Below are 10827 nucleotides of genomic sequence, written 5' to 3' on the forward strand. Positions count from 1 at the left end.
CTCATACTTAAATTTTAGGTACAAATATTGTAAGCAAAATATGGACAAACTGAAATCAATCAAGGTGAAAAAAAAATAATAGTAAAATAGCCATGCCAAAGTTAGGTTCATTCCAGGTTTTATATTTTCAAAAAAAAAAGTCAATTAATTAAATCACATCAGCATATTAATGAAAAGAAATCATATGGTCCTCTCATTAGAAATGGTGATAAAATTAAACATCCAACCACGATTTCTAAAAAAGAAAAACTCTTGGAAAATTAGAAAAAAAATTAACTTCCTAAAGTTGATAAAGAGAATGCAAAAAACAAATAATTTACAGATAAAAACATAATTAAAACATTTAAGATCAAGGACAAAACAAGGTACCTTGTGACTGCCATTTTTTTTTTTTTTGAGACAGAGTCTCACTGTGTTGCCCGGCCTAGAGTGCCATGGCGTCAGCCTAGCTCACAGCAACCTCAAACTCCTGGGCTCAAGTGATCCTCCTGCCTCAGCCTCCCGAGTAGCTGGGACTACAGGCATGCGCCACCATGCCCGGCTAATTTTTTCTATATATTTTTAGTTGTCCAATTAATTTCTTTCTAATTTTAGTAGAGACGGGGTCTCGCTCTTGCTCAGGCTGGTCTCGAACTCCTGAGCTCAAACAATCCGCCCGCCTCAGCCTCCCAGAGAGCTAGGATTACAGGCATGAGCCACCGCGCCCGGCCGTGACTGCCATTTTTATTGGGAAGTACAAGCTATGTCAGCAGGCAAGAACAATACACAGAATGCTTAAGAATTGGAAGAAAAAAACAAGACTTGTTATTCACAGACAACAAGATAGGCTCTATCAAAAATATAAATGAAACTACAGATAAAGGACTATAATTACACAAGCTTATATAAAGATGGCAGGGCACAAATCAATAAATAATCAATAGTACCCATAAACAAAATGACTTCCTAAACATCGACAATTTTAAAAAATGGGAAAATAAGCCAAGTATGTAAATAGCCTCTTTACAGAAAAAGGAATATAACCGGCCAGTATATGTAAATAAAAAATGCTCAAATTCACCAATCATCAAAGAAATGCAAATGAAATCAATAGCGATCATTTTTCACATATTGACTGACAATACAACTGAGGTCATGTATTGGAAAGAGTTTATGGAAATGTGCATTCTCATACATAACTGATGAAAATGTCCATTAGTAAAGTCCATTTGAAAGATAATTAGGCGGTACATCATAAAATTAAAATGTCTATAACTTTACACAAAGCAATTCAAATTTCTGTAAATCTATCCAACCTTCACATTCACAAAGGAGCACACAAGCATATTCATTCATGCATGCATGCATTCATTCATTACTTATTAAGTGCCTCCATACACTAGGATTTACCCTAATCTTCTGGAAGGTTTACATACTAAAAGGATAGGGATGATAAATAAATCAATAAAGAGCATAACAATTGATAGGTCCATAAAAAAATAAAAGAAATAACGACTGAGACCTTTATGTTTCTGGGGCATTATGAAGTGCATTGATGAAGGGGGGTAACATCATACCTGAAGAGATTGGTGCAGCTTTCCTGTGAGGCATACGCAATAGAATTAGGTTCACTGTTAATAGTGGGAAAAATGAAATCCCAGTAAAGTGGCGGCATGGGTGAAAGAGGCATATGGAATTAACACAAAATCCACAGGGAAAGAGGAGAAATCAGAGCATGGGGACTTGCAGGGATCTGAGGCTCCCGCCCTCCCGTTTCAGTTTATTCACATGTACCAACTCCCTGCTGCCCAGGAATAGGACTCATGTCTGCCTTTCTTGTTTCTCTAAACCCAGGAATTGGCACACATCAGTAATAAATAACTTCATGTATTTATATAATTATTAACTCCTGTATAGTGTTTACTGTGTATGCCAGATGTCATTCCTGACGTTTTAAAAGTAAAAAATAAAAACACATTCACTTGTCCCTCATAACAACCTGATGAGGTAGTATTATTTTTATCCCTCTTTTTTTTTTATTTACTTTTTTTATTTCAATAGATTTTGGGGGAACGAGTAGTTTTTTGTTACATGGATGTATCATACAGTGGTGGCGCGGGTGTTTGGTGTACCCACCACTTGAATAGTGGATATTGTACTCAAGAGGTAATTTTACACTTGAGGAAACTGAAGCATATAGAGGTAAAGTAACTTGATCAAAGGCACAAGTTGTAGAGACAGGATTATAAACCCAGGCCATCTGGCTAAAAAGAACTTGCTTCTATCCACTATTTTATGCTGATTAAGTTAACAGATTACTGCTATCACTTTCTTGCAAAAGGTTTAACCTCCTAGAATTACTTTGGTAAAAATATTTCATTTTGGAAGAGGGTCTCTGCTTAATTTAGAGACTCCTTCAAGAGACTCCCCTCTCCCTGAAGTGGGTAGACGGGAAAACGCTCCTATCACATGGTACGTTGACACTGCAACCTTTAGAGTACTATTTGCTGATATAAAATGGTAACTAAGGTAGCCTAAAACCTCTAGATTTGAGGTTTTAAAAAATTATTACTGTCTTCAGTTAGCCTAAGAAAGAGCAACACAGTAGTTAAATTTAAGTGTATACAAAGGAAGCTCCAGTTACATTAAATTGATGGGGATTTTAATGATCATTCCACTAAATTTTCTGACTATAACATTTATGCGTTGAAAAATTCTCACTAGCCAGTGAAATATTTTTCATTTGGAGTAGTTGAGTGATCTGTCTTTTGAATAATAGTAAATACAGCTCACATTTATTTTAGAATGTCAGAAAACAGTTCGGTTGACAATATTAATAGAGTGGAAAATCCATGATTATAGAAGCTTTCATGTCAAATATGACAACCTTCTAAATTACTTGTCAAAGTTGACCTGCACACAAGCTTAGATGAACTAAGTTAGCTAAGTTAACAGTTAGTGTAACAGTGAGATAAATCTCAGAATTTCAATGATAGTTATCACTGAATAAATCTGGGAACTGAAAGAACTATCATTTACTAAAGAAAATAGAGGAAAACCTCACTTATTCCTGTAACCATCTAAGAATGAAAAGAATATTATACCAAGTTCAAAGAAAACAGAGTTTTACTTCATATTTAATGTAACCATGCATACAAACACTATGGAGGCTTGTTTTGATTTATCGTCAGATGAAAGAAATTGTTGTTAATAAGAATGCCAAATTAAAAATGCACGTGGTAAAAATCAAATTATAAAGACGATATTTACAATTAGAAATATTAATTTCTTTTCTAAATTCAAACTTTAATTTTTGAAATCTAGGACTAGAAAATAAATAAGAAATAATTGCGTGAAATAATCTATCAAAGATATATTTCCTGGCAGCAGTGGGGACTGGTATTCCGCATAGCTGCACATAGCCAGTTGTGCTATAAACCTACAAGGTCTATAGATAGAGGGAAATAAAAAAGCAAAGTAAATAGCTTCCATTTATTGAGCAGTACCTAGCATTCATGACATACTGTCCTAGCTATTTTAAAATACCATTTCATTTAATGTTCACAAGAAACTCCAGTACACAAATGGATTAGTGTGCATACCTCAATATGCTAGATTGTTATAATTTTCCACTACTGGAAAGGAAATTTTAGCTTATAAACAATTCTGGGTCAGAAGACACATTGTTTACTTATTGTACATTTCCTCTCAGTACTTCAATAAAGAGCATACAATGCATTAATATTCAGTAAATGTTCTTAGCGTATTAAGAACTTGTTTAGTATATTAAAATCCTTAAAGAAGGGTATCAATATTTTATCTGTGGTCTTTCAGTACCTCAATTTCTTGATTCGAAAAATAAAGAACAAGAAGGTATAGCTTACATTCTTTTTTAAAGAGAATTAAGATGCAAAGCCGGGCATGGTGGTGCAATCCCAGCTACTCAGGAGGTTGAGGCAGGAGGCCTGCTTAAGCCCAGGAGTTCAAGGCTGCAGAGCAGTATGATTGTGCCTGTGAACAGCCACTGCACTCCAGCTTGGGCAACACAGCGATGCCCCATCACTAAAAAAAGAAAAAAGAATTAAGATATAAACAATATATTGGTAGTTAAAAAGACATTGGTTATATATATTGTTTACACTGCTTTAATGAACATTTATAGAGGTCCTACTATATGCTATTCATTAGCTTGGTAGTAGAATCTACCTACATCAAGGCAATTCACATCTTGCATTAGTGTGGGCATCCATGTTTGTATGTAGGTGTGTTGGGGATGGGGTGCAAAGATAAAATCCGATACATAAAATAACCATGTCTAATACAAATATGGCTGAATAAATTTTAGTACATTAATTATGACTATCTTTTCCCTCTCCTAGATTTTCACCTTTTTTCTGCCTTTCCTTCAAGAAAGTAGTAAGCCCCATGCTTAACGTACCCAGGATAGGTATATAACTGAAAAGAAATGAAAAATAGCTAACCAGAATTCTGAACACTTGTTTTGTAAATCCAGCCCCACTGAGCATAATAGTTTGGGTGGCAAGACAATAAGGATTTTAGAAAATCAGGAGGCAATTTTGGATTCCCTCTAAACTACAGTTTTCCCTAGGTTGGTGGAGCCCAGAGCTACAGACCCCAACAGTGATGGAACTGTGCCCCCAAACCTCAAAGAAGAATGGCTGTGGGCTGGGGTCAACAGCTTCAGCAGAGATTTTGACACCTCAAGCATGGCATGGGAGCCGCTGAAAAGCGTTAGTCCAACAGACCACTGTAAGTGCGGACAGTGAAAATGTCAGTATAGGCCATGACCAGACATCCCCAATCACCTGAAGCTCTTGTCCCACTCCCTGGGCACCAGGTAAGCCTCTCAGATTCTGGATAGACATTAGGTTGGGGAAAAAGAAACACCCACGTTGGAGATACAATTTCCTGTGAATTTAAAAAGCTAAGGGTTGATGGTAAAAATAAGGTTTATTTAAAGGAAATAAAGTAGTATTTTGTACACATCTTGGCCTGCAGAATATAATTAATACCTACTTAGTTGTGAAAAAATAAAAGTATGTGTGAAGTACGTAAAGAGAAAAAGAAAAGTAGTGATTGTTATGTCACAGAGAAGGTGATATTATATGAGCAATGTTTAAAGGATCAGTGGAAGTTTCCCGAGCAGAGGGAATGACACGTGCAAAGTTAGAGAAATGCCTAATACCGTAGTTTGCCCTAGGTACCACCAGTAATCCACTAGTGCAGTACTGGAATATGAAATTCACAAGCAACTGGTTTTAAAAGATGTGGAGCTCAGGGAAAAAGATAAAATATACTGAATGAGCAGAATAATATTTTTTAATAGCAGTGGTTCTCAAAATGTGGTTAAAAGACTCCTAGAGATTCCAACACTTTTTTCAAGGGGTCTACAATGTCAAAAGTATTTTTCTTATAATAATAAGACAATATTTGCCTTTTACAATCTTTTTTCTCACAAGAGTGCAGTGAAAACTTCCAAAGGCTATATGACATATGATGTCACAACAGATGAAATGCAGAAGCACATATGAAAATCCATGTATCTTCTATTAAGGCATACACTAAAGAGATTTGCAAAAATATAAAACGATGACATTTTTCTCACTTTTTTGTTTTAAAATTATCATTTTTTGTAATATATTACTTGCATTGACATGCAATAAAAATGTTTTGAAAATGTTTGTTTTAATTTCTAATATGGTAAACACTGCTGTATAAGAGCCACAGAAACAAACAAAATACATCTTTGGGGTTGTTCTCAACAATGTTTAATAATGTGAAGTCATCTGAGACCAAAAAGTGTGAAGAGCCATACTGAAACCTAATACAGGTTTAGGGTATAGACTTCATATTTCTTAATCCTAAAATAACTAGTATTATAAAATGGAAAACATTAATAATCGACATGGTTATTAACTATGAATGTAGAGTTGGTATAGGTAAAAGGCACCGATAGATTGATAGGATAGCTTCGGAGGTAGGTGATGTAGATTTAAAAGAGAACTGAAAGGTAGCATAAATAATAGATTTTTTTAAAAAATAGGAAAGTAATCAAGTGGCAATCAAATATGCCATATTTATTAAAAGTAGGTTGTCATGGTTATTTCCTCACTGCCATTAGTTTTGCTAAAAGTAGGAGATGGGGAAGGGTAAGGAGAAGGAGGAAATGACAACACAGAGGAGGAGGAGGAGAAGGAAGAGTTGTTAAGCTTTTGTATCTTTATATGTTTATTAGTACTTTACATATAAATGTTAGATTGTCATAAAGAATTAACAGTAATAAGATTACATCTAGTTTTTAGTGTCCAAATGAGTATTTTCTGGGATAAATTAACAAGGCAAAAATATAATTAAGAGGGCAAACGAGTTGTTAACAAATATACCACTTTGGTGTTCCAAAAATTTAAGTTAGGAAATCCTATGTGAAGACAAGCAATATTTGAATATTTGATACAAATGCAAAATTAATATAGATGTTTAGTCAATTCTTTAAAAAAATTGTTATTAATGAATATGACCAGCCTGTAGGATGAAAATTTTAAAATATTTCTAAAATTTTTATTCTAAATACTGGTCATATTGGTTACATGATTTAATATCTCAAGGACTACTTTACTAAGTCAAAAACCACATTAAGGAAGGAAATGGAAAGTTAAGTTGATTTGGAATATAATGATTATTTGTAGTGATTTAACAACAAGATAGGAAACAAAATTGATAAGATCAAACAAAACCTAGAACAGAGAATATATAATCTTGGTTAATTTTATTGTTGTTTTGTAGAAATGCTCATACGTAATTCTATAAAATACTTATCTAAAAATAAATACATTGAAACAATACTACCACCACCTACGAGATACCACACACCTATTAGAATGGCCCCAGTCTGAACACTGAGCACTGAATGCTATTGACTATGGGGAGCAACAGGAACTCTCATTCCTGGCTGGTGTGAATGCAAAATGACACTTCACTTTGGAACACAGGTTGGCGGTTTCTTACAGAACTAAACATACTTTTACCATATAATCCAGCAATCACGCTCCTTATTATTTACCCAAAGGAGTTGAAAATTTATGTCCACACAAAAACATATACAAGGGTGTTTATATCAGATTTATTCATAATTGTCCAAACTTGGAAGCAATCAAGATGTCCCTCGGTAAGTGAATGGATGAGTAAACAGTGGCACAAAGAAATACGATTCAGTGCTAAAAAGAAACGAGCTATCAAGCCATTAAAAATGACCATAGAGGAAACTTACAAGGACATTAGTAAGTGGAAGAAGCCAGTCTGAAAAGGCTGTATACTCTTAGATTCCAATTATACGACTTTCTGGAAAAAGGAAAACCTATGGAGAAGGTAAAGGGATCAGTAACTGCACGGGTTAGGAGGGAGAGAAGGATGAATAGGGAAGCACAGAAGATTTTTAGGGCAGTGAAAAACCACTCTATATAATGGTATAATGATGGACATATGCCATTATAAATCTGTCCAAACCTATAGAATGTACAACACCAAGCATGAAACTAATGCAAACTATGGATTCTGGGTGATAATAATGTCAATGCAGTTTCATCTGTCATAACAAATGTACCACTTTGGAGGGAAATGTTGATAACAGGGGAGGCTACGCATGTGTGGGAGCAGTAGGTGTATAGGGAATCTCGGTATCTTCTGTCCAATTTTGCTGTGAACCTAAATCTGCTCAAAAAGTTAAAGTCCATTAAAATAAATAAATACAAATAAAGAACTTATTGTAGTTATATTTACTACATTAGAAATTGTGCTATCTTCTTGTAAGACTTGATAAACACTAAGAGTAAACTCCATACCCTCAGTAATGTCATCTTCCCATTAAACAGGAAATTAAAAGAAGACTAAGAGAGAGGATGATGAACTTTTTTCACTCATTATTCATGTTTTAAGAAAAAGAGGACAAAATTAGGGATAAAAATTTACCATATAATACTTCGTTAAGACAAATACTTTCTAAAAACCACATTTAATTACTTCAAGTAAAAAAACAGAATGGAATATCCATGTTTTAACACTCACAAAATTTCAACTTACCTTGGTGGTGGATACATCTAAAAAAGTAAAACATTAAAATCAGTATGTAATACTTTGATAACAATGAAAAAAGAATATGATGACACATTGTTTTTTTTTTTTTATTTCAGCATATTACGGAGGTACAAATATTTAGGTTACATGTATTTTCTTTGCCCCACCCAAGTCAGAGCTTCAAGCGTGTCCATCCCCCAGACAGTGCGCACTGCACCCATTAGGGTGTGAATAAACCCACCCCCTCCACCCCGCTCCCACCTGCCCAACACCTGATGAATGTTACTACTATATGCGCACGTAAGTGTTGATCAGTTAATACTAATTTGATGGTGAGTACATGTGGTGCTTGTTCTTCCATTCTTGGGATACTTCACTTAGTAGCATGGGCTCCAGTTCTATCCAGGATAATATAAGACGTGCTATATCACCATCGGTTTTTGTGGCTAAGTACAACTGCATGGTATACATATACCACATTTTATTAATCCACTCGTGTATTGATGGGCACTTGGGTTGTTTCCACATCTTTGCAATTGTGAATTGTGCTGCTATAAACATTCTAGTGCAGATGTCTTTTTTACAGAATGTCTTCTTTTCCTTTGGGTAGATACCAAACAATGGAATTGCTCGATCTACTTTCAGCTCTTTGAAGTATCTCCATATTACTTTCCACAGAGGTTGTACTATTTTGCAGTCCCACCAGCAGTGTATGAGTGTTCCCATATTTCCGCATCCATGCCAGCATCTATTGTTTTGGGACTCTTTGATAAAAGCCATTCTCACTGGAGTTAAGGGATATCTCATTGTGGTTTTGATTTGCATTTCCCTGATGATTAGAGATGTTGAACACTTTCATGTTTATTGGCCATTAGTCTATCTTCTTTTGAAAAGTTTCTGTTCATCTCTTTTGCCCACTTTTTAATTGGGCTGATTTTTTTTTTTTTTTTTTTTTTTGCTGATTTTCCTGAGTTCTATATAGATTCTAGTTGCCCTTTATTGGATGTGTAGCATGCGAATATTTTCTCCCATTCTGTAGGTTGTCTGTTTGCTCTCATGATAGTTTTCTTGGCTGTGCAAACACAGTTGTTGTTGTTTTAATGTAACATTTTTGTTTGTCAACAATCTATTTGTCATTTTGACAGTGTTTCACTTGGTACAAATTCTGCAAAGGATCTTAGGGAGTATTTTCTTTAGATGTAGTTCACAGAATACAAATGAATATATTAAATATTTGATGTTTCCTTTTCTAAAACATATCTTTACTTTTATAATGTCTTTTATATAGTTTCTAGTTTATCAATATTCTGTCAATTTATTCTCACCACATTAGAACACAATAATACATACTAGAAAACCAATATCAGGAAAAAATAAATAATAACAACCACAACCTTAAAAACTCTCAACTGACTTAACATTTGTGAAGGATTATTTGGTTGATAAATAACAGTTTCCTGAGTATTAAAGAGCTTCCTTACATTCACCACATGAATAGACAACCCAACGATCAAATGGCTGGTATAGGCAAAGTCAATAGTATATGCTAGATTTGAAAGCAAATTGGAAATATAAAATGTTTTCTACAATGCGAAGTGGCATGACTTTTACTAAGTCATATAAATGGTAGGAATTTTTTTAACTGTGAAACAATTGTTTTCCTTATAAGCATATCATATCATAAACCTTTAATGCCATAGAAAAATGTTAAAAATGTCATAAATTCTGGTCTAAAGATTTATCACATTTCTTTCTTTTTCTTATATATACACTCACTTTAAACAGTGACTACCAGGATAGCAGAAGCTACTAATTTGTCTGCCAAAAATAAGTTATCTTTTCTGTAATAACAGACATGTTATATACATTGATGTCCAACTACACAGCATGTACCAGACTCCCTTGCAGTTAGATGTAGCCATATAACTTGATTATTTCAGTGGTGTGCATACAAAAATGATGTGTGCTACTGCCACTCTGGATTCTCAAATTCACATTCTCTTTTATCTTCCTGTGAAATTAAGCACCAATATACCTACTTTAGACTTAGAGTAATAAATTACTATCTTCTCTTACCATTGCATTTTTGGCTTCTTTATTACAGCTGCTAGCATTCCCGATGCTAATACAGAGAAACAAGTGTCTCATCCTAGTCCCAGCACACTTTCAAATTAGCTCAGGTAAAGATATGGCATCTTTCCTCAAAATATCACATACTCCTCCACTGATGCTAGAACATGATAATTGGACTTGAAAATGGAAATTATCCTTCTGATATCAAGTCACATTGTGTAAATAAATTATAACCAAAATAAGTTACCATCCTTCACTGTAGTAATCAGGACTTTCTAAGTTACAAGGGTTGGGATTCCAACTCAAATCAGTTTAAACAAAAATAAAAACTTTCTCTTTTCCTCTTTCTTTCTACATTAGGCAATGTTGATGGTCAAGCTAAATCCAGTCCTAACCTCCATTTTTTATTACTGGCCCAGTTGTTCAAGTGTTCACATTTTCATGGCAAAATCATCACAAGAGGAAGGAAAACTCCAGCTCAAACAAATCATGATAATGATAACATAAAACTAACAAAAGATTTATACACAGAATATGAAATTTACTCCAAAATACCAATAAGAAACCCACAGGCAAATTTAAAAAAAAAAATGTCAAAAGACTTGAACAGATACTTTACAAAAGAAAAAATCAGAATGACCTACAAACACATGAATTATGTTCAAAATTACTAATCGTAAGCAA

This window comes from Propithecus coquereli, unplaced genomic scaffold, assembly GCF_000956105.1.
Source record: "Propithecus coquereli isolate 6110/MARCELLA unplaced genomic scaffold, Pcoq_1.0 Scaffold450, whole genome shotgun sequence".
In the NCBI taxonomy this organism is placed as follows: Eukaryota; Metazoa; Chordata; class Mammalia; order Primates; family Indriidae; genus Propithecus; species Propithecus coquereli.